The sequence below is a fragment of the Choloepus didactylus genome, chromosome 22 (assembly GCF_015220235.1).
Source record: "Choloepus didactylus isolate mChoDid1 chromosome 22, mChoDid1.pri, whole genome shotgun sequence".
Classification (NCBI taxonomy): domain Eukaryota; kingdom Metazoa; phylum Chordata; class Mammalia; order Pilosa; family Megalonychidae; genus Choloepus; species Choloepus didactylus.
Window position 1 is genome coordinate 27639492 of NC_051328.1, and position 23980 is coordinate 27663471.

The following is a 23980-nucleotide window of genomic DNA, read 5'->3' on the forward strand; positions in this document are numbered from 1 at the left end:
TGTCATGTGTTAGTAATTATTTATCAAGCCAGGAATTGTCTGGTTAGAGTTTCTTTGGCTCAACTCATTAGTTCATGAAGTCACAAACAGAAAGCTCACACTGGAAGGGTTTTAGCTGTCACTAGTTCAACCCTTCTCTTTTTTATATATGAGGAAACTAAGGTTCCAAGAATTTAGATGACTTGTCCAATGCAGGAGGTAGAGGGGTGGTACTGGTTTGGAACCCATTCTTCTGAGTCACCCTCTCACGCTTTTATGCAATATATTATAAAGAAACCATAAAACCAGAGAATTCAAAATCAGTTAGAGCATGTTCCTGAAGTTGAACTAAGAGAAAGCTAAAGTCTCACAGGTGCTTGGAAAGAGGATTCTGTGGGTTAAGCGGATCAGCTGGGATCAGTGTTCTCTGCCCAACCAGCCTCGCCTCTCCCACTTCCTCCTCTACCTTGCTAGCCCCGCCCCTTCAGGTGCCTCCCGTCGCTTCCTGGTAGCCCAGTTCTCCCCACCGCCACAGGCGGAACCAATATGCGTCGGCTCCGGGTTTCGTCGGATCTTTCTCGCTCAGACTCTTCACAGAGGTGACTCGGCAGCAGCGTCTCGCGTCATCAGTGACAGCCCTGACTCTTGCTACGCTTTGCGTCGCTCTACCAGGAACAGTCGCTTCCTCCGTGGCAAATAGTCCTCGGCGGGGTCGGATTCTTGAATAAAAGGAGAAGGGAGGCACGGGAAGTTGCAGTCAGGGGACGTGGAACTGACAGAAAGAGGAGAACAAGACTCGGAGTTTTTGCCACAGTGTGTGAAGTTAGTTAAAAACTCCCTCCCTCCTAAGGATCCCTCCGCCTGCAGTAGCGGTGGTGAGGCCGAGGGAGCCGCCATTTTGGATGTTCGGTTCCTGCTGCCACTGCCGCCGCCGCCCCCGGAGCTGCTGGTTTCATTCGAGGTTTCGGGCCGGTGAGTGTCACTTGCGGCGCCCAGAGCATATTGCTTCTTTTGCCCCGCGGCTGCCGCGAGCGCTTGGCCGGAAGCTTCCTGTCAACCCCAGGGATCCGGTCCCAGGCTCTGGGAGGTGTGAAGATAGGACAGAGGCTGAGCCAGGAGGGGCACGGCGCCCCAGGGGCTGCTCCGACTTCTTGAAGGACCTGGAGGTTCCGCGCGCGGCCGCATTTCGTGCTGTGGCGTTGCCGGGCGGGTGCGGACCTCCTTGAACCCATTGACTTTCTCAGGCTCCGATCCTCCTTTGAGGGCTCATTCAGTGAGTTGGGTTAGCGGGGCGGGCCCACTTGCGCGTGTGTGCTCTGAGCCACGTATCAACGTTCTTGTGTCCTGTACCCGGGTCTCTCTCACGGAAACTCTCCTAGCATTTCTAAATGCTCGTTTAAGCGCTGTCTGTTTCTGCAATGCCGTCCTCACGGAACCGGACATCAGCCTCTCCTGATTCTAACCTTCCAACCAACTTCTTTCCCAACGGGTTTGTTTGTTTGTTTGTTTGTTTTTGTTTTTCAAACTCACCTGCGAGTATACCGGTTACCCTCCTCTCAGACTCCTTGTCCTGCTGATGTCAGTTTCTGATAATTCTCCAGATCTGACCTCCTTGACTGCCTGAAAGATTTGAGACTGTTGGTTATGTTTCCCTTTTAGGGTTTCGTGTGTGGAAGATCCGTCAAACCACCCGCTCAAAGTGTACTTCGATAGTAAATGCTTATAAAGCAGATTAAATGGCTTTTTGTGGGTGGCTGGGAGAGGGCTGTCAAATGTTTTCTCATTTGTGGATTACCTTCTGGTGCTTAGTACTTAGCTTTTTGGCTCTTATTGACACTTGTATATTTTTCGTGGTGTTGTGTATCCTTTTTAAGAATATTAATCTGATTTAGGTAGCAAGCAGGGTAACTTTTTTGGCTAATAAAGGGGCTAGTAACACTAGAGAGGAGAGAAAGAAGATTTTTTTAGTGTTGTTAATTTTCAGGTGTTTTGTATAGCAATGACCTTTGCTGGCTGACTGGAATGGTTCAGTGATTCCTCCCCCCGCCCCACACACACTCCCCCTTATGTTACAGAATTTAATTACTTTGAAAATACTTCATGAATTGGGTTTTCTGGGGATAATTGGATTGTAAATATTCGCTTCTGTTTTCCATAATACTTGTGAAACTATATACATCTTCATTTTGTTTTGAAAAATATGGACCTCCAGATACCATAATTTAATTACTTTTATGCTACTACTAAAATATGCTTGTAATATAGTATGTTTGGATAAAAAGCATTTCGCAGTAATTCGCTGATGATTTCCAACATTTCAAGTTAAGTAAGTGTATTGAATCACTACTAATGCACATCTCAGCCTGGGTTTTTACATCTGCAAAAGAGAATAATTTATTTGAGATCACAGCAGTCCAGTAACTGCTGAAATTTAAATTTCTAACTTGAACTGAATCAAAAAATTTTAATTCTTCTAATACATATATAAGTGCATTTTTCTTACCAAGTTATTGAAATGAGACTATAGATAAATTCCCATACAGGTCATACAATGTTTCAGTAAAGACAGTGTTTTCATTGTAAATGCTCAATGTTCTTGTTAACTTGTTTTAAGGAGAATTTTCAAAAATATATTATTTACTATTAGATATTAGTGAGTTTTGTGAGGATATTTACTTGGAAGCTATGCAATTTTCTCTTTTTGGTTTAAAGGAGCTGTCAGACACTGAACACTTATGGAATGCTCATTCATTCACTTAGTATCCCCTTGTAGATACTACTGAAATGTTCCATTTCTAGTTACATTTTTACAACATAGTATTCGAAGAGCCAGCAGATCGATGTTATTCATTTCATTTCATGGTATAATCTACCGATATTTAAATGTCATTCATTTTTAGGTGGTTTGCATTCATTTGGAGAAGGTGTCCTTTTTTTGCCTCCAAATAATAAGCAAAGTGCTGTTTAGTGCCTTACAGATTGATCAGCGTATGCTTGAATGTCTCCTTTGTCTCAGGTTGCTGGGATTACATTTGAAATTAACATTAGTGTTTAGGAAACCTTAATTATTTTCTTTTGGGAGCGGTTGCCTGTTCTTTGGTCTTTCACTGACAGTTCTGCGTTTGCTAGTGAACTGTAGAGTGAAACTGTAAAGTATAGAAATTTGCCAGCAATGCTTTGGTGATACTTTATCCCAGTCTTTACTTTATTTTAAAAAGGAATCTTAAATTAATGGTATGCCAAAAAAAGTTTCTTATGATTTACAAACTCTTTAACTTATACAGAATTAAAAGGTTGAACCAGTATTTTCCAAAACAACCAAGATTATTTTTATTAAAAAAAAAATTGAATTGGGAAACTGCATACCAAAACAGATTTTCACAATGCTTAATCCCCTTATTTACATTTTATGAAGATTTAAAAATTTGTGTGTACAGCAGGACTTAATTGATATCAAAGCTCTAAAACTCTCCTTTGCATTTAGTTTCCAAAAAATCTAAAATGATTATGTCTTCAAACTGCCAAAACTTGTTTGGCTGTTTTAGTTGCTTGTAATTTAATCTTTCTTTGCTTTATGGATTGAGTTTAGTTCTTGATTTTATTTTTTTCATTTCTTAGTTGCTTTTATTCAGTTTCTTTAATGAAGGATGATATTTAAGTAACAAGCAATTTTAAAATTGAGAACATGGATTTATATGAATTTATATAACCTCTTATTTCTGGCTTATAGGTTTTAAAAATCGTATCTTTGTCAAAATGCCTGTATTAAGATTTTTCCAGCTGCTTTTTTTTTGGTAGGAAATTTTACTTCAATGAAGGCAGGGAAGAGAAAGGGGAAAATAGGTGTCATTTCTATCTTGAAGATATATGTAAGATCTTTTTCTTCCATGACGGAGTTACACAAAAAACTTAATTGGCATGAGTTCTGGTTGCTGGAAGAACAATCTCCTGTCAAATTTGAAGGGTCAAGAAGTAGAAAAAACAACAACAACAACAAAAATCCACACTTGCCAAACTTGTTGAGTTAGCATTAACTGAGACTTGAGCATAAAAGGTCAAGATGTAGGATAATATGATTGGAAAAAAATGCTTTTTTCACTAAGTACTTGGAAGTTTGGCTTTTTTTTTAAGCCTACTTGGAACATTAGAGAGATAAAATTTATATTATAAATGTTGTCAGTGAAAATAAAATAAACCTAGAAGAAAAAAAGTCTTAGTTTTTTAAAGTTGGGGAAAATATGTGACCTTTGTACTTTGTGAATGATTAAAGACATTGTAAAGGCAAATAGTTTTTACCCTTCTTTCTTTGTTAGAGTACAGCAGTTACAGTGCAACCTGATATGCAGTTGCTTTACTAACTTCAGCTTGTTGTTTGTACTGACCAACCCAGGCTTTTCAGCTTCTCAGGCTTTGAGGTTAATTTTATGGATTTTTCTGAATAGTAAATATAAGAAAGACATGAATTTAGACTTTGGAACATGAAATAAGTTTTTTTTCACCCCCGTTCTCACAAGCCTTCAAGTTAAAATTAAGACCATCATAGAATATTTGGTTAGAAGAACTAACTTTTCTAAATGATTTGGCACTTGTACAACTCAAAATGAAAGGAGCTCCTTTTGTGTTTCTGCAGCTCAATTTTGTGAAGCTATTTACTGAGCGTCACTATTGGGAAATTGTTCAGTTTCAAGCTGAAGAAAAGGAAGGGAAGTTAATTTTTTATTTTATTTTTTTAAGTCTGCACAAAGATTTGGTTGCCTCCCACTTTTTGAAATTTTTGAAAGCGTTATACTTTTAAAAGTATGGTGAAAATACTGGTTTGTGATGGGTGGTTGGGAAAGTAAATGAAAATATTTAGGCATACAATGTAGTGTTAATTGAATTTTTGTAGATATTAATTTTTTGACATGTTTATTGAAGGGAAAAAACCTTATCGTAAGAATGTACCACACCAATGCAAGGTGCCAATAATAGGGTGGTATATGGGAATCCTGTATTTTATGCGTGATTGTTCTGTAAACTCTGAATATCTTTAATAAAAAAATTTTGAAAAACCTTTATTGTAAGAAGAAAGAGCCTCTTTTTCTGATAGTGCACAATATATTTGATTTTTTAAAATGTGTATTTAATTTGTCTCTATCAGTGAGGATTGTGTATTTTCTTTAGAAACTTGCCATGATGAAAGCTTAATAGATAGTGTTGATTATTCAAGAAGGTAGAATGAGGAAGTAGCTTACACTGTGATTTTACCTCCGTTTGGCTGTATTGTGTTTATTTATACACACTGAACTTTTTGTTGTTCCTTGAATCCTCTGTGTTCTTTCATTCTTATTGTTCATGTTCCACCTATACCTGGAATGCTTTTCTTTTCTCTCTTCTACCCAGTGAACCTTTTCTTCCTTCTGTACTCCCAGGCAAAGGGTAGTGTAGCACTTTTTAAGTACTTGTCCGATTGTTGTTTTTTTCTTGAGCTTCCAAAGGATATGAACTATCTAATTTATTTTGGTATTCCTAGTACAAAGCACAGTGCCTGGCACTTAGTAGTCACTTGAAGGAGTAAATGATACGAATGAAAAATGAAAAAAGTGTTCTGGTACTCAGACATGCCATAATTGGTCAATGCTAGAGTCTAAAGCAGTCAGGGTCCCAACTGAGTTATAGGAATCTACTGCAGATCATTTACTTGTGGCTAGTGGTGTAGATGTCAGTGAAATTTATTTTCAGGTTTAGATAACATGTACAAAACCTCCTAGTCTTTGAAAATATTGGAGTATTTAATATTTTACTTCCGAAATTGACATTATCCTTTCCTCTTTGTTGTTTACTCAGACTCCTATGCAAAAGCTCTAAGAGGCAGCAAAGAAATCTGCTTTTCCTGTCCTTTTCTTTCCTTTTTTTTCTTTTTTTATTAATTCCTAGTATGTAATCTTTATATTGTGGAAACCAGGTATAAGTAGGGAATGTCACTTCAGTCTTTTTTCCCCAACATCAGAAATAGGTTGATAGTTCACTGATTTGTTACTGCTTCTCCCCTTGGTTTTGAATAGTCTGTTTGTATAGTGCTGTAATTTTAAATCTGTATTTCATTTACGAAATAATAGGTGTCCATTTTAATAAGTGAAAAAAATCTAAGGATATGCTTTTTAAAAGCTATTAATTTTCCCAAACCCTTCCATTATTCCTCCCCAACCATTTTACCAGTTTATGGATATCCTTCCATGTTTTTATCCATGTTTAGTCATGTATATACTAACATAAATCTGCATATATAGGGATTCTTTTTTTTTACAGATGGAGCTCATACTATTTATATTACTTTGTAACAAACATTTCTTAAATTGTATTTTCAGTAAATGTATTTCTATCTTGTTCTTTTAAACAACCCTCTTATTTCTCATAGTATGGGTGTACCATAATATATTCAGGTATTTTCCTGTTGCCCATAAGGTTGTTTGTAGATTTTGCCACTAACAGTGTCACAATTATCATCCTTGTACCTGTATTCTTATTTTCTGATGTTTTTATTTCTTCAAGGCTAGTGTCTTCAAGATGGGATTTTGGATTAACAGAGAAGTATGTCTTAAATATCAGTAGGTTATTGCCAGATTGCTTTCTAAAATGTTTGTAATGATTTCCAGTCCCACTACCAATGGTTTGTTTATCATCACATCACTAGATGTAAAACTGTTAATTTGATTTTTACCGGTCTACTAGGGCGTAAGTGGTCTCAATTTTGTCTTAACATTAATTTCCCTGACAATTATTGGGACTAGCCTCTTGAAATAGCCATTTGAGTTTGGCCATTTGAGTTTCCTTTATTGAGAATTGTCTGTTCATGTCCTTAGTCCATTTTTCTTATATCCTTAGTCCATTTTTCTTTTCCTTTTTTTTTTTTTTTATCTTGTAGGATCACTTTATGCAATAATTTCTTTGTCCTATGGCACATGTACTTTTCTTGTCTTTAGCTTTATATATACCTTTTATGTCACAGCCATTTTATTATTTATTTATTTTTATTATGGGTTTACAGAACAATCATGAATAATATATAGGATTCCCTTATACCACCCCACTATCAGTGACTTGCTTTCGTGTGGAGCGTTTGTTACAACTTATGATAGCACATTTTTGCATTTGTACTTTTAACAAAAGCTCATGGTTTAATTTATGGTTCAGTTCCATGGATTTCCTTTAAATTTTTTATTTTGTTACCATATATAGAGTCTAACCTTTGCTGTTTTAATCATATTCAGGTGTATTTCAGTGCTGTTAATTGCATTCAGTATTGTGCTACCATCACCATCATCCATTACCAAAACATTTCCATCATTCCAAATGGGAACCCTGTACATTTTAAGCGTTAACTTCCTATTCCCTATCTCCGCCCTGTCCTTTGTAACCTGTATTCTAGCTTATTCTAATTGCTTCAAAACACTGAGATCACACAATATTTGTCCTTTTGTGTTTGGCTTATTTCTCTCAATATGATGTCTTCAGGGTTCATCCATGTTATTGTATGTATCAGGACTTCATTCCATTTTTAAAAAAATGTGATTTTATTGAGATATATTCACATATCATACAGTCACGCAAAGTGTACAGTCAGTTCATATTATCATCACATAGTTGTGCATTCATCACACAGTCAATTTTTTGAACATTTTCATTACTCCAAGGAATAAAAATGAAAATAGGAATAAAAATAAAAAGCACAAAAGAACACCCAAAACATCTACCCCCCCCCATTATTTGTTTACTTTTTGTCCCCCTTTTTTCTACTCATCTGTCCATATACTGGATAAAGGGTATATGAGCCACAGTGTTTCACAATTACACAGTCACAGTGTATAAGCTGTATAGTTATACAATTGTCTTCAAGAATCAAGGAACCAGGATTGCAGTTCAACAGTTTCAGGTATTTCTTCTAGCTATTCTAATACACAAATAACTAAAAAGGGATATCTTTAAAATTCATAAGAATAACCTCCAGAATAACCTCTCAACACCATTTGAAATCTCTCAGTCACTGAAACTTTATTTTGTTTAATTTCTCTTCCCCATTTTGGTCAAAAAGGCTTTCTCCATTCCACGATACCAGGTCCAGGCTCATATCTGGGAGTCATGTCCGATGTTGCCAGGGAGATTTACACCCCTGGGAGTCATGTCCCATGTAGAGGGGGAGGGCAGTGAGTTTACCTGCAGTGTGGGCTCAGAGAGAGAGGCCACGTCTGAGCAATGAAACAGATTCTCTAGGGGTGACTCTTAGGCACAGCTGAAGTAGTCTTAGCCTCTCATTTGCAGTAACAAGCTTCGTAAGGGCAAGCCCTAAGATTGAGGGCTTGGCCTACTACAATGGTAGTCCCCAGTGCTTGTGAGAATATCAGGAATTCCCCAGGTTGGGAAGTTTAATCTTTCCAGTTTTCCCCCAGTCCCCCAAGGGGGCTTTGCAAATACATTTTTGTTCTCTGCTCAAATTACTCTGGGATGTATCAGGGTTTCATGCTAATCTGTGCAAACCTACCAGATCTCACCCCCTATTCAATGTTCCTGTAATTATGGTGTTTGAATAAACTGACCATACAAGTTAAATTATATAGCATGCTACAGAAAATAGAGATTTTCTACCAAATAAACTCAATTCCTTTGGTCTCACACAGTAGTTGAGGTTTTAAAACATAGTATCATCCTTTTCTCTTGAGTCTGGTTGGTTTACCTTAGTCTATTTTATTTATATCTCTCATTAAATTCTGATATTTTTTTCAGCATCTTTGACATTTGCTTTATGGGGTAATGCTGACATTCATACGTGCTGAACTCTGTATCTGAGTCTCAGGTGTCACACAGATACCTGAAGTTCCAGGGACTGACCAGGTTATACACAAACAGCTCATCATCTCAGAATTTAGAAATCACCATTACAACTCATGAATAATATGACTGCTATAAGAGCTTACAATCTCGGAACCTTTACCAAAAGCCTTACCCTGATAACCTGTGCTCTCAGATTCAATTCTGAGAGTTTGCACATTATTGTTAGTCCATGTTAGTGAGGCGTTACTATGTTTATCTTTTCGATTCTGGCTTATTTCACTCAACATATTGTCCTCAAGGTCTATTCACCTAGTTACATACGTCACAACTTCATTTCTTTTGTGGCTGCTCAGTATTCCATTGAATGTATACATCACAGTTCACTTTCTGTGTATCAGTCAGTGTACCCTTAGGTCACCTCCATCTGTTATGAATTGTGAATACTGCTACCACAAACACCAGTGTGCCATGTCCATTCATGATCCTGCTCTCATTTCTTCTAGGTATATACCTAATAACGGGGTTGTAGGACCATATGGCAACTCCATAGTTAGCTTCCTGTGGAACCACCACACTGCCCTCTAAATGGGCTGCACCATTCTACTTCCCTACCAACAGTGAATAGGTATATCCCTCTTTGCATGTTTTCTCCAGCACCTTTATCCCTGTGACTATTTTTTTTAATAGTTTCATTGACACCCCATATAAACCATTCTAAATAAACAGTCAATGATTCTGGGTATACTCATGTAGTTATGCATTCACCTCCACAACATATATGAGGACATTTCTATTTCTTCCCCAAAGAAAGAGGAAAAGGAGAAAAAAAATGAATAAAAATATAAAAGATAGAAGAAAAATAAAAATAAAGTGAAACACAATGAAAAGGTCAGACACCACCACCACCACCAAGAATCCCATTGATAACCCCCTCTTATAGACATTTGGCTTTGGTATATTGCCTTTGTTACAATTAATGGAAACATCTTACAATGTTACCATTAACTATAGACTCTAGTTTGCATTGATCGTATTTTTTCCCCTTGTACCATCCAATTTTCAACACCTTGCAATGTTGACATTCATTTGTTCTCCCTCTTTAAAAACATTTTTATACTTGTACATTTAATCACCATCATTGACCACTCTAGGTTTCACTAAGTTATACAATTCCAGTCTTTATTTTCTGTCTTTCCTTCTGGTGTCCATGCTTCTAGCCTTCAACTTTGAACTGTATTCACATTTATCCTTATTCAGAGTACTTATGATATTGTGCTAACATCCCACAGTATTATGCTATCCATTTCTGCATCTCTACAATCAATCCTATATGGACCATACTCCCCTTTGTCCAGTGTATGGATGGATGAGTCAAATATCCAATTTCTAACCTCTTTCTGTCTCCTGATAACTCTGTGTTCTAAACTTTAACTCTCAGATTTTGCTCATAACTGTTAATTCATGCTAGTGAGTCCATAGAGTACCCATGTTTTGTTTCTGTCTATTTTCACTCAACATAATGTCTACTGTCTACCATTTTGACTTTTGGGATTTTTGCATCATACCTCATTTTATTTTATTTTCCCGCTCTCTTTTTACTCTCACTGATAGTCTTCATTTCTACTCTCTTCTCCAAACCTCTCTCTCCTGTCTTTCCCGATTAACCTGTAGTGCTCCCTTTACTCTTTCTTGTAGAGCAGGTTCTTGTTCACAAACTCTCTCAGTGTCTGTTTGTCTGAAAATACTTTAAACTCTGCCTCATTAAAATTTTTTTTTATTTTTTATTAATTTTTATTGAGGTATATTCACATACCATGCAGTCATACAAAGTGTACATTCACCTGTTCACAGTACCATTATATACTTGTGCATTCATCACCAAAATTAATTTTTGAACATTTTCATTACCACACACAAAAATAATAAGAATAAAAATTAAAGTGAAAAAGAACAATTAAAAGTAAAAAAGAACACTGGGTTTTTGGTTTTTTTTCCCCCTCAATTTTCTACTTATCCATCCATACACTGGACAAAGGGGAGTGTGGTCCATATAGGTTTCCCAATCATCTTGTCATCCCTCATAAGCTACATTTTTATACAGTTGTTTTCAAGATTCATGGGTTCTTGGTTGTAGTTTGATAGTTTCAGGTATTTACTGCTAGTTATTCCAATTCATTAGAACCTAAAAAGGGTTTTCTATATTGTGCGTAAGAGTGCCCACCAGAGTGACCTCTGGGGTCCTTTTGGAATCTTTCTGCCACTGAAGCTTATTTCATTTCCTTTCACATCCCCCTTTTGGTCAAGACTATGTTCTCCATCCCATGATGCCAGGTGTAGATTCCTCCCCGGGAGTCATGCTGCCAGGGAGATTTACTCCCCTGGGTGTCAGAGCCCACGTAGGGGGGAGGGCAGTGGTTTCACCTTCTGCCTCATTTTTGAAGGACAGTTTTGCCAGATACAGAATTCTTGGTTGGCAGTTTTTTCTTTCTGTATCTTAAATTTATCATGCCATTGCCTTCTTGCCTCCATGGTTTGTACTGAGAAATCTGTACATAGTCTCACTGAGCTTCCTTTGTATGTGATGTATCACTTTTCTCTTGCTGCTTTCAGAATTCTCTCTTTGTCTTTGACATTTGGTAATCTGATTATTAAGTGTCTTGGAGTAGGTCTGTTTGGATCTATTCTGTTTGGGGGTGTGCTGCACTTCTTGGATCTGCAGTTTTATGTCTTTCATAACAGATGGGAAATTTTCAGTGATTATTTCCTCCATTATTGTTTCCACCCCTTTTACCTTCTCTTCTCCTTCTGGGACACCCATGACATGTATATTCACATGCTTCATGTTGTCATTCAGTTTCCTGAGACCCTGCTCATATTTTTTCCATTCTTTTCCCTATCTGTTCTTTTTTGTTGGATTTCAGATGTCCTGTCCTCTAGTTCCTGAATCCTTTTTTCTGCCTCTTCAAATCTGTTGTATTTCCCCATTGTGTTTTTCATGTCTTCTATTGTGCCTTTCATTCTCTTAAGTTCTGCCAATTGTTTTTTCAAACTTTCAAGTTCTTCCTTATGTTCGCACAGTGTCTTCTTTATGTCCTTCATCTCTTTTGACACATCCTCTCTCAGCTCGATGATTTGATGTTTGAATGGATTTAGCATATTTGTTTGAAGATCTTTAATTAGTTGTTTCACTCCCGTATCTCATTTGAAGTGTAAGTTTTTTCCTTTGCCTAGGCCATATCTTTGTTTTTTCTAGTGTGAATCATAATTTTTTTGTTGTCTAGGCGTCTGGTTTCCTTGATTACCCTAATCAGATTTTCCTAGACCAGATGGGTCCAGGTCTCAGGAAGAGGGTGTTATCAGTATCAAATTTCCCTGAGGATGAGACCGGGAATGTTGTCAAACTTTCCTGTGAGGCCTCTAGATGCTGTGCTTTTCCTATCCTGCCCAGCAGGTGGTGCTTGTCAGCCTGCCGCTCCCCACTGGCATAAAGAGGTGTGTTGCCTTTAATTCTCAGTATACCCTGTCCCTGCCAGGGGCTCAGTGTGTCAGAAGCCAAGCTTAAGCTGTTTCTGTTTCCCCTCAACCCCCCGCCCCAGGCCCTAGGGTCTGAATTCTCTGAGGGAGGACAGACATTTGAGTAGTCCCTGCCTCCCCCTTTTCTTAGGGAAGGTAAGCCATTCAGGGATTTATCTCCTAAATTTGAATTCTTCCTTTGTCTCTCTATTTTAACTCCATCCTTGCCTGAGTCAGCACTGACAATTGAAAATGCCTGAGGCTTTCTCTAATGAGCAACTTAGAATGAGTGGAAAAAAAGAAAAAAGAAAGAAATCCCCTTTTCAGAGCCAGTCCCCCAGTCCCCCAGTTACCATGCAAGAAACAGAGTTGGTGCCCGGGTCTTTGTGCTCCTTTTCTTGGCACACGGGTCTTTTTCGGTATTCTGAGCTCAGTCAACTCCAAAATCCCGTTTTTATTTATTTTTGTAATTCTTTTCTGTCAGCCCTGCCTCTGTGCCGGGAGAAACCACTGGGTTCCTTTCCTGCTTGCTCCGGTTTTGTCTGTGCTCATGGCTTGTATTCAGTAGTCCAGATTCTTCAACTAAAACCACAGCTGGAGCTTGGTTGAGTTACCTTCCCTCCCTCACAGTAGACTGCTGTTTTTTTCCCACAAGGAAGTGTTTCAACTCAGCCTGCTGTGCTGGAGGAGGTGGGGAGGTATGCTAGCTCTGCAGTTTAGGGGGCTTTACTTACAGTTCATATGTTGAGATCTCAGCTTTTCCACCCATTCCAGACTGGTGTATGCTGTGTATTTGGTCACAGATATCCCCCAACAGTTGTTCCAGACTATTTACTAGTTGTTCCTGGCTGTATGCTAGTTGTTTCAGAGGACTAACTAAATTCCACACCTCCATATGTTGCCATCTTGCCCTGCCTTCCAGCTCTATTTTTTATGGCTGAATAATATTTCATTGTATGTTTGTACCACATTTTGTTTATCCATTCATTGGTTAATGGACACTTGTATTGCTTCCACATTTTGGCGGTTGTGAATAATGCTACTGTGAACATTGGTGTGCAAATATTGGTCACAGCCATTTTTAAGTAGTTTTAAAGTAGTCATATAGGTTCATCTTTTCCTATATTGCTTCTGAATCTCTGTTTTAGAAAAGTTTTTTCCACATCAATATTACACAGCTATTCACCTAGATATTCCTTTTTTTTTTTTTAAGAGAATGAGCATGGCTGTGCTTCAATAGAACTTTATTTATGAACACTGAAATGTGAATTTAATATTAATTTTCATGTGTCATGAAATTCTTGTTTTTTTAACCATTTAAAAATATAAACACAGTTGAGGCCATATAAAGCAGGCTGCAGGCTGGATTTGGCCCACAGACCAGATTTGGCACATGGTCTGTAGTTGGCTGTTTTCCTCATATAAGGCCTTTAGATGTTATGCAAAATGTTTAGAAATAACACGTATAAAATTTAGAGACTGTTGTTTCTAAATCTCTCATTTTAAAACTTAGATAAGGTCTCTACTTTTTGGATAAATACACTAACCCACCAATGAGAAAATAATTCAGAAAAAAAAATTAATTCCATAGTTACAAAAGACACTATAAAACCAATGTTTCACCTTAAAACACATAATTTGGAAACGTAAAATTAAACAAAGAAGGAATTTTTTAATTCTGTGCAATATAAAACAAAATGCAAAGATTTGGTACATAATCTTTTAGTTTTTACTTTAGGAAAAAGACAATGAGGGAAAAGTTTATAAATCTCTCAATCCCTTTTTTGAATTATATGTAGGAATTGGAGTTTTACCTACATCAGTTCTGGCTGCTTTTTAAAAAATACACAATTGCATCACAGAATACTGGCTTCTACAATTTGGGAGAATTTTGAAAAGCAAACTCCTGCCTCCATAATATACAGAAACAAGAATAATCTTTCCATAGTCTTCATCCAGCATGAAAAAGTTCACAGTCTGATTTACCTTTATCAGAAGGTAAAATGATACACTGCTACATTTGCATACATTATCTTGATCCTCAGTAGTTCCTAAACACAAAATAAATTTAGCCTGAACTTGTATCTGTTTGGATTTTCTAAGGCAAGATAATAATACATGATATATTAAATTGGCAGAAGTCCCTGGGCTAAAGAAAAAAGAATCAAATACAAAATGTTTCCAACTTTATCCAATTTTACAAGTTTCAGGTACTGAGACCTAATTGGTTTCTTGAGCCTATCCATTATGGATATAACTCAATCTTATATTTTAAGATGTCTCAGTGCCATCTTTTGTTTGGTACTTCACTTTGCGATGTATAAGATCATTTCGGCCAACTTCAGTCATTTGCTCTTCCCATGATTTCATTTCATTATCATAACGAATTTTATCATCTTTAGCAAGCTGAATATATACTTGCTTTTGAGAACCAGGCAGATTTTTCCAGTTTTCATTTACAGTCTTCAGCTTTGCCTGTGATGAATTTTCCTTACATTCTTGGAAGCTTTCAGATATAAAAATGTTATAAGCTGATCGAGGTCTTTTCGGTTTTCCAAGCATTGTTAACTGTCTTTTTAATTCGTGCTTTCTTTTTTAAACGTTTCTGCGTGATTTCTTTTTCTAAAGATACGATCTGACTTGGAGTTAGCCGATCTTGAATTCTGTTTATCTCTTCTTTGTATGCCTGCCAGTCTGTCCTGTAAGCATCTTCATATATTTTTTTCTCTGCATCAAGAAGTTCACCCCATAGCTGGGCGATTTTCTTAATTAAATCTGAATTTTTTGCATCGGGGTTCTGAGCTTTAAATATGGATAGCTGTTCTTTAGAAAAGCGAATGTATGAAGTCAAAGGTTTCTTTGGATAACTATCCAAGGTAGATGAAAACCATCTCTGTGTACACGCATAACTTAGACAAAAGTGCAGTCGATTTCCACAACCGGAGCAGAGCTCCGCTCCCAACTTTCCCAGGGAACTCAACAAGCCCCACATGCTCCGGAGAAGCGCCATCACACCTGCAGACAACGCAGTGACTGGGCTCCAATCTCGTAGAGTCACCTGGCTCAATAAAACCCCAACAATGACAGCCCCTCACCTAGATATTCTTTTAATATTGTGGTTTTAAAAAATTAAATACTGACACGGGGCAAGATGGTGGAGTGGTGAGGAGCAGAATTTCGTCTCTCCCCTAGAGCAGCTGGCAATTACCCAAGAACTATATGAAACAGTGTTTTCGCGGTCTCCAGTAACCAGTTACACATTGGACACAAGTTTGGAATTGGAGGAAAAGCTGAGATCGCAGCGAACATTGTAAGTTCCCAGGACCAGGGGTCTGGCGCCCCTCCCCACCCAGACCTCACAGAGTGTCTTGCTGCTGGCTCCCTGAAAGGGGGGGAAAAAAAAACAAAAAACAGCAATCTGCTGAGGGTAAGAAGGGAGGCTCAACCCAGCCTCAACTGCAGAATTAATTAACAAATTAATTAACTAACTTTGGGAGCTGGGGTGCTAAAGAAGGGCTGGGCTCCAAGAAGTGGGGGCACGTAAAAGCGGGCACCCATTCCCAGATTCCAAAAAAGCCATTTTTTTTTTCCCCCTACATTTTGTCCCTTCTGGCTTCTCACTGATCCCTTATCTTTTTTGCATTTCAGTAGCCCCAGGCAGGGGTGGAACTGAAGCTGTTGGAGAGTAATTATCAGACAATAGCCCAAAGCATATCTTTAAATGCTCTATTCTGACACTGACAAAACTTCCAGGCTGGAGAAAGACTTTTAAAAGAGACTCTTTCTTTTTTTTTTTTTTCCTTTTTTCTTTTTCTTGATTTCTTTTCTATTTTTTTTTTTTTTTTTTTTTTAAATATAAAATTACTGTATGTGGTTATTTTCTATCGGAAAGCCCAGGTTGAGGGACTAGGCTGGGCTTGAAGGGAGACAGAGTACCCACAGTGTCTCTGAATTCCGTATTCACTACTGAAGGCCCCCAGCCCCGTCTTTAATTGGCAACTCAGGCTGACCAAGGAATCTACCTGGAGAGGCCCCAAAGAGGAGAGAGGAGAAGGGAATAGTGCCCCTGAAAGACAACTGGAGTTCTGTGGATTGGGAGAGTGGAGGGAGGCCCAGCTCAACTGGCAGTCCTCCTTCCGGGAATTCAGACCCCAGGGGCTGGAATTCAGATTCCAGCTTCAGTCAGCCACGCCCCTGACAGGATCAGAGTCACCAGGAGAACTAAAGGCTCCATACCTCCTTACACTGGTGGGGGAGCTGCGGGCTGGCCAGCGCCACCTGCTGGACAGGAGAGGAAAAGCACCAATTCTAAAGGCCTCATAGGAGGGTCTCATTCTCAGGAAAACTCCATACCCTCCCAGTGAGACCTGGGCCTCACTAGACTGGGAAAATCTGACTAGGGTCGACCATATCTGAGGAGGCCCACTCACAGAAAGGTTACATAGAGGCAGAGCAAGAAACAGAAAAAACAAGAGGGGAAAAATTCTGATCAACTAAATAGAACCTAAGTTAGAGGTCTAGAATAAGTTCAACTGAATAACAGAGGCCAGAGAACAAAGCCAACCAACAAGAAAACCACTAGGTAAAAGACAGAAAACAAGCTCCAAAATAAACTAACCAAGAGAATCAGATGCCTAGACAACTTAAGATAACAAGCCATACCAGGAAACATGAAAACCTGGACCAGCCAAAGGAACAAACTAATAGCTCAGCTGAGACACAGGAGTGGAGGCAATTAATGCTAAATAAATTTAATGAAATGAAGGAAGATATAGCAAAAGCGCTGAAGGATATAAAGAAGACACTGGCTGACCATAAAGAAGAATTCATAAACTTCAAAAAACAAATGGCAGAACTCATGGGAATGAAGGCCACAATGGAGGAGATGAAAAACACAATGGAGGGACACAACAGTAGATTTGAACAGGCAGAAGAAAGGATCAGTGAACTGGAAGACAGGTCATTCGAATTCATACACACAAAAGAACAGATGATGAAAAAAATGGAAAAATATGAGCAGGGTCTTAGGGAGCTGAGTGACAACATGAAACGCACAAGTATACGTGTTATGGGTATCCCAGAAGGAGAAGAGAGGGGAAAAGGGGCAGAAAGAGTAATAGAAGACATATTCACTGAAAATTTCCCAACTCTTATAAAAGACAGAAAATTAGAGATTCAAGAAGTACAACGTACCCCAAATAGAATAGATCCCAATAGACCTACTCCAAGACACTTACTGGTCAGATTGTCCAATGTCAAAGACAAAGAGAGGATTCTGAAAGCAGCAAGAGAAAAGCAATCCATCACATACAAGGGAAGGTCAGTAAGACTATGTACAGATTTCTCTGCAGAAACCATGGAGGCAAGAAGACAGTGGCGTGATATATTTAAGATACTGAAAGAGAACAACTGCCAACCAAGAATTCTATATCCAGCAAAACTTTCCTTCAAAAATGAGGGAGAGATTAAAACATTTTCAGACAAACAGACACTGAGAGAGTTTGTGAATAAGAGACCGGCACTACAAGAAATACTAAAGGGAGTGCTACAGGCTGATAGGAAAAGACAGGAGAGAGAGAGTTGGAGAAGAGTGCAGAAATGAAGATTATCAGGAAAGGTAAAAGGAGAGGAAAAAATAAGATATGACATATAAATTCCAAAAAACAAAATGGTAGAAGAAAGTACTGCCCTTACAGTAATAACACTAAATGTAAATGGATTAAACTCCCCAATAAAAAGACACAGACTGGCAGAATGGATTAAAAAACAGGACCCATCTATATGCTGTCTACAAGAAACTCACTTTAGACACAAGGACAAACATAGACTGAAAGTGAAAGGTTGGAAAAAGATATTTCATGCAAACAACAACCAGAAAAAAGCGGGAGTAGCTATATTAATATCAGACAAGTTAGACTTCAAAAGCAAAACAATTAAAAGAGACAAAGGAGGACACTATATATTAATAAAAGGGTCAATTCATCACGAAAACATAACAATCATAAATATTTATGCACCAAGCCAGAATGCCCCAAAATTCATGAGGCAAACACTGCGATCACTGAAAGGAGAAATAGATACCTCTACAATAATAGTTGGAGACTTCAATACACCACTCTCATCAATGGATAGAACATCTAGACAGAGGATCACTAAAGAAACAGAGATGTTGAATTGTATAATAAATGAACTAGACTTGACAGACATTTATAGAACACTACATCCAACAACAGCAGGATACACTTTTTTCTCAAGTGCTCATGGAACATTCTCTAGGATAGACCACATGTTGGGTCACAAAGCAAGTCTCAACAAATTTAAAAATATTGATATTATACAAAACACTTTCTCAGACCACAATGGAATGAAGTTGGAAATAAATAAAAGGCAGAAGGTCATAAAATTCACAAACATATGGAGGCTAAACAACACCCTCTTAGAAAACCAGTGGGTAAAGGAAGAAATTACAAGAGAAATTAGTAAATACCTCGAGGCAAATAACAATGAAAACACAACTTATCAAAACTTACGGGATGCAGCAAAGGCAGTGATGAGAGGGAAATTTATTGCCCTAAATGCCTATATTAAAAGAGAAGAGAGAGCAAAAATTGAAGAGTTAACTGCTCACCTGGAGGAATTAGAGAAAGAACAGCAAACTAACCCCAAAGCAAGCAGAAGGGAAGAAATAACAAAGATTAGAGCAGAAATAAATGCAATTGAGAACAGGAAAACAATAGAGAGAATCAACAAAACCAGAAGTTGGTTCTTTGAGAAAATCAATAAAATCGATGGACCACTGGCTAGGCTAACAAAAAAAAAGAGAGAGCAGATGGAAATAAATGCAATCAGAAATGGGAAAGGAAATACAACTACCGACCCTGCAGAAATTAAGGAGATAATGAGAAGATACTATGAGCAACTGTATGCTAATAAACTAGACAGCTTAGATGAAATGGACAACTTCCTAGAAAAGCATAAACAACCAACATTAACTCAAGAAGAAACAGATGACCTCAACAAACCAATCACAAGTAAAGAGACTGAGTCAGTCATCAAAAAGCTCCCAAAAAGGAAAAGCCCAGGACCAGATGGTTTCACATGTGAATTCTACCAAGCATTCAAGAACGAATTAGTACCAATCCTGCTCAATCTCTTCAAAAAAATTGAAGAAGAGGGAAAGCTACCTAACTCTTTCTATGAAGCCATCATCACCCTAATACCAAAACCAGGCAAAGATACTACAAAAAAGGAAAATTATAGACCAATTTCTTTAATGAATATAGACGCAAAAATCCTCAACAAAATACTCGCAAATCGAATCCAGCAGCACATTAAAAGAATTATATGCCACGACTAGGTGGGATTTATTCCAGGTATGCAAGGCTGGTTCAACACAAGAAAATCAATTAATGTAATACACCACATCAATAAATCAAAGCAGAAGAACCACATGATCATCTCGATTGATGCAGAAAAGGCATTTGACAAAATTCAACATCCTTTCCTGATGAAAACACTTCAAAGGATAGGAATAGAAGGGAACTTTTTCAATATGATAAAAAATTAAATACTAGCATATTTATGCATCTGGAATAAACTTTTATAATAGTGTGAGGAAGGTTATCTTATATGGTCTTTCTTCGTATAGGGAGCCAACTGTGCCAGGACTAAATAGAACATCCATTCCACAACAAATTGAAATGCCACCTTGTCATATGTTCTTGTATATGTTTGATCTCTTTCTGGATGTTCTGTTTTTTTCTTCTTGTACTATTGTTTTTCTTTGAGTGTAATAGTTTTAGAGAAAGTTATTATCTGTTAAAAGTTCCTCTCACTATACTTTTTCAGTTCCTTGACTATTCTTAAACCTTATTATATCTATGTGGGTTGAAAATAATTTTGTTGAGTTTGGAAAATCTCAAAAAAGTCTATTGAGATTCTCCTTGGAATTGTAATATGTTCATGTACTAATTTTGGGAGACCTGACATTTTTCATTGATAGTGAGTTTTCCTTATTATGATGAGTTCAGGTCTTGTTTTAGGTCCTTCAATAAAGATTTCATAGTTTTCTTCATATAATTCCTATACCTTTTTTTGCAAAATTTATTCCTAGATATTGTATAGTTTTTGAGGCTGTTGTCAGTGGGGCTCCTTACCTTCATTTCTAGCTAGTTTATGGCAGAAACATGGGTTAAAAATGAATACTATATTTAATTTTCTACAGACTCCCCCGTCCTCATTCTTGGAATTTTGTATTCAGAATTAACAGAACTTCGATTCATGAAGACTATGCTAGGGAAAATTTGTTATCATAGTGTTGAATCACTTTCTAATATTTCTGCTGTTATCCTGTAGAAAAATGCTCTTAAATTAAGTATGACTGTCCTTTTGGAATGAATGACATCTTATTTGTTTGAAAGTTTGCAATTTTGCTTTGTCTGTTTTTGTAGTTTTGTTAGAGTTCAAAACAAATTTTATTACCAAATTTGTACATGTTCATTGTTTGAAAGATTGCAGAAAATATATAGAAGTTACGGTATCTGTATTTACACCCTGCATCAATAATCTTCCTTAACATTATACTCTTTGGTGCATGTTTTTAAAAAATTTAAATTTTGAGAATTTTGTAATGCCTCTTGATAATTGAGGACACCTGAGAATTTTTTAAAATATTGGGGTGAGTATTAGGAGAGTGAAAATGATTAGCGTCAAATTGGACCTTATTTTATTTACCTATGATTGTTTACTTTTTTTTTTGGCCTTTATTCCTTTTCATGCATCTTAATGCTATTCAGTTGTTCAGTAGGCATGTTTGCTTTTTTTTTTTTTTTTAAATCTTCATTTTATTGAGATATATTCACATACCACGCAGTCATACAAAACAAATCGTACTTTCGATTGTTTACAGTACCATTACATAGTGGTACATTCATCACCCAAATCAATCCCTGGCACCTTCATTAGCACACACACAAAAATAACAAGAATAATAATTAGAGTGAAAAAGAGCAATTGAAGTAAAAAAGAACACTGGGTACCTTTGTCTGTTTGTTTCCTTCCCCTATTTTTCTACTCATCCATCCATAAACTAGACAAAGTGGAGTGGCATGTTTGCATTTATGTATATCTTTTTAAAATCTCTGTTTTGGTAAATATTAGTTATGGATAATTAAACATAACAGAAGATTCTTGTAATTACTGAGGGAATTTAGGGAGAATTGAAATTGAGACCTCTTGAAGGGTTGCCACCTGGCTTCATGCACAGGGTAAGGTGGTATCTTGATGTGGTCACACATTCCACAGCCTGTTCTTCAGTCTTGAAGATCCAGAAATTCCATTTTAGTAGTTCATCTAGGGATGATTCAGGCTAATCAGATGCACTTATGTGTAAGTTAGATTAATAATAATTGTAATTCATAAGTGGGTTATATGCTTTTCTAGTGAATTATCTGTGTCTGTTTTCCAGAGCACTCCATTCTTTGTATGGAGGTACCTGGGAGGGAAGCAAGGTACTTGAGAATAATCAGAAAGCTGCATTCTGAGCCCCAAACCAGAGCATACAAAGTTGGATGGTCTTGAGTGTTTCATCAATCTAGGACTTAGTGACACCTGTTTAAAGAGCTATCATTGTCTCATAATGGTGTTTGCTTCTCCAGTGACAACTACTTAATCCCCAGATTTAATATCTTGTATTCAGTGATGCACTAACACTGGTCTCCCCTTTTCTTCACTTGTAGACCAATTCCCTCCTATGAGCACATTCTTTATTCATATAGGAGAAGTAGATTTGCCACCCTCTCCCTCTCCCCACTTCCACCCCCCAAAAAAAGAAAAGAAACCACAAGAACACAAAGACAGTGAAAAAAAAAATTAGGCCAGTTTAATGAGAGCTGATATTCTATATGGTATAATAGAAAGTAAAAGTCTGATTGAAGCAGAGATCAATTTGGTTTGAGCTTTCTTAGTTAGAGTCACACTCTGGTTATAGTATTTTTTTTTTCCCATTTTTATTGAGATTGTTCAGATACCATACAATTATCCAAAGATCCAAAGTGTACAATCACTTGCCCCTGGGCACCCTCATACCATCACACTTAATTTTTGTTCAATTTTTAGAAACTTTTCATTACTCCAGACAAGAAATAAAGTGAAAGATGAAAAAAGAAAAAAAGAAACAGAAACTCTAAACCTCCCCTATCCCTAACCAACCCTCCTCAATTGTTGACTCCTAGTATTGATATAGTACGTTTGTTACTGTTTATGAAAAAATGTTGAAATACTACTAACTGTAGTATATAGTTTGTAATACGTATATAGTTCTTCCCTATATGCCCCTCTATTATTAACTTCTAATTGTATTGTCATACATGTGTTCTGGTTCATGAAGTGATTTCTAGTATTTGTACAGTTGATCATGGACATTACCCACCATAGGATTCAGTTTTATACATTTCCATCTTTTGACCTCCAACTTTCCTTCTGGTGACATATATGACTCTGAGCTTCCCCTTTCCACCTCATTCACACACCATTCGGCGCTGTTAGTTGTTCTCACATCTTGCTACCAACACCCCTGTTCATTTCCAAACATTTAAGTTCATCCTAATTGAACATTCTGCTCATACTAAGCAAGAGCATCTACATTTCTTCCACAAGGCAGGAGAAGAGTCAAAGAAGGTAGAGAGGCAAAAGAAAGAGGAAACCAAAAAAATGACAGCTAGGAAGCAGCAAAAGGAAAAATAACCTTAAATCAAAGTAGAATAAAGAATCAGACAATACCACCAATGTCAAGCGTCTGACATGCCTCCCCTATCCCCCCCTCTTATCTGCATTCACCTTGGTATATCACCTTTATTACATTAAAGGAAGCATAATACAATGATTCTATTAGTTACAGTCTCTAGTTTATGCTGATTGCATCCCTCCCCCAATGCCTCCCCATTTTTAACACCTTGCAAGGTTAACATTTGCTTCTTCTCCCTCATAAAAGAACGTATTTGTACATTTTATCACAATTGTTGAATACTCTAGATTTCACCAAGTTACACAGTCCCAGTCATTATCTTTCCTCCTTTCTTGTGGTGTCTCACATGCTCCCCATCTTTCTCTCTCAACCATATTCATAGTTACCTTTGTTCAGTGCACTTCCATTGTTGTGCTACCATCTCCCAAAATTGTGTTCCAAACCACACACTCCTGTCTTCTATCACCCTGTAGTTCTCCCTTTAGTATTTCCTGTAGGGCAGTTGTCTTGTTCACAAAGTCTCTCATTGTCTGTTTGTCAGAAAATATTTTGAGCTCTCCCTCATATTTGAAGGACAGCTTTGCTGGATACAGGATTCTTGGTTGGCGGTTTTTCTCTTTCAGTATCTTAAATATATCACACCACTTCCTTCTTGCCTCCATGGTTTCTGCTGAGAGATCCGCACATAGTCTTATTAAGCTTCCTTTGTATGTAATGGATTGCTTTTCTTTTGCTGCTTTCAGGATTCTCTCTTTGTCTTTGACATTTGATAATCTGATTATTAAGTGTCTTGGTGTAGGCCTATTCATATCTCTTCTGTTTGGAGTACGCTGCGCTTCTTGGATCTGTAATTTTATGTCTTTTATAAGAGATGGGAAATTTTCGTTAATTATTTCCTCTATTATTGCTTCTGCCCCCTTTCCCTTCTCTTCTCCT

The 23980-nt window shown here is 37.4% G+C and overlaps 1 protein-coding gene and 1 pseudogene across 3 annotated transcripts in view; one reads left to right on the plus strand and one right to left on the minus strand.

Annotated features, from left to right (window-relative positions):
* Positions 1-23980, plus strand: part of AP1G1 (adaptor related protein complex 1 subunit gamma 1) — a 134173-nt gene that overhangs the window by 12440 nt on the left and 97753 nt on the right. For 2 of the 3 annotated variants that reach the window (XM_037815483.1, XM_037815485.1), the window contains exon 1: positions 630-951. The exons of the other annotated variant lie outside the window; for it this stretch is intronic. The gene's annotated coding sequence lies outside the window, so the exon portion shown is untranslated. Of the gene's footprint in view, positions 1-629; positions 952-23980 lie in introns of those variants that run through there. 3 annotated transcript variants of the gene reach the window in all.
* On the minus strand, positions 14572-15350 carry LOC119518567 (annotated as a pseudogene).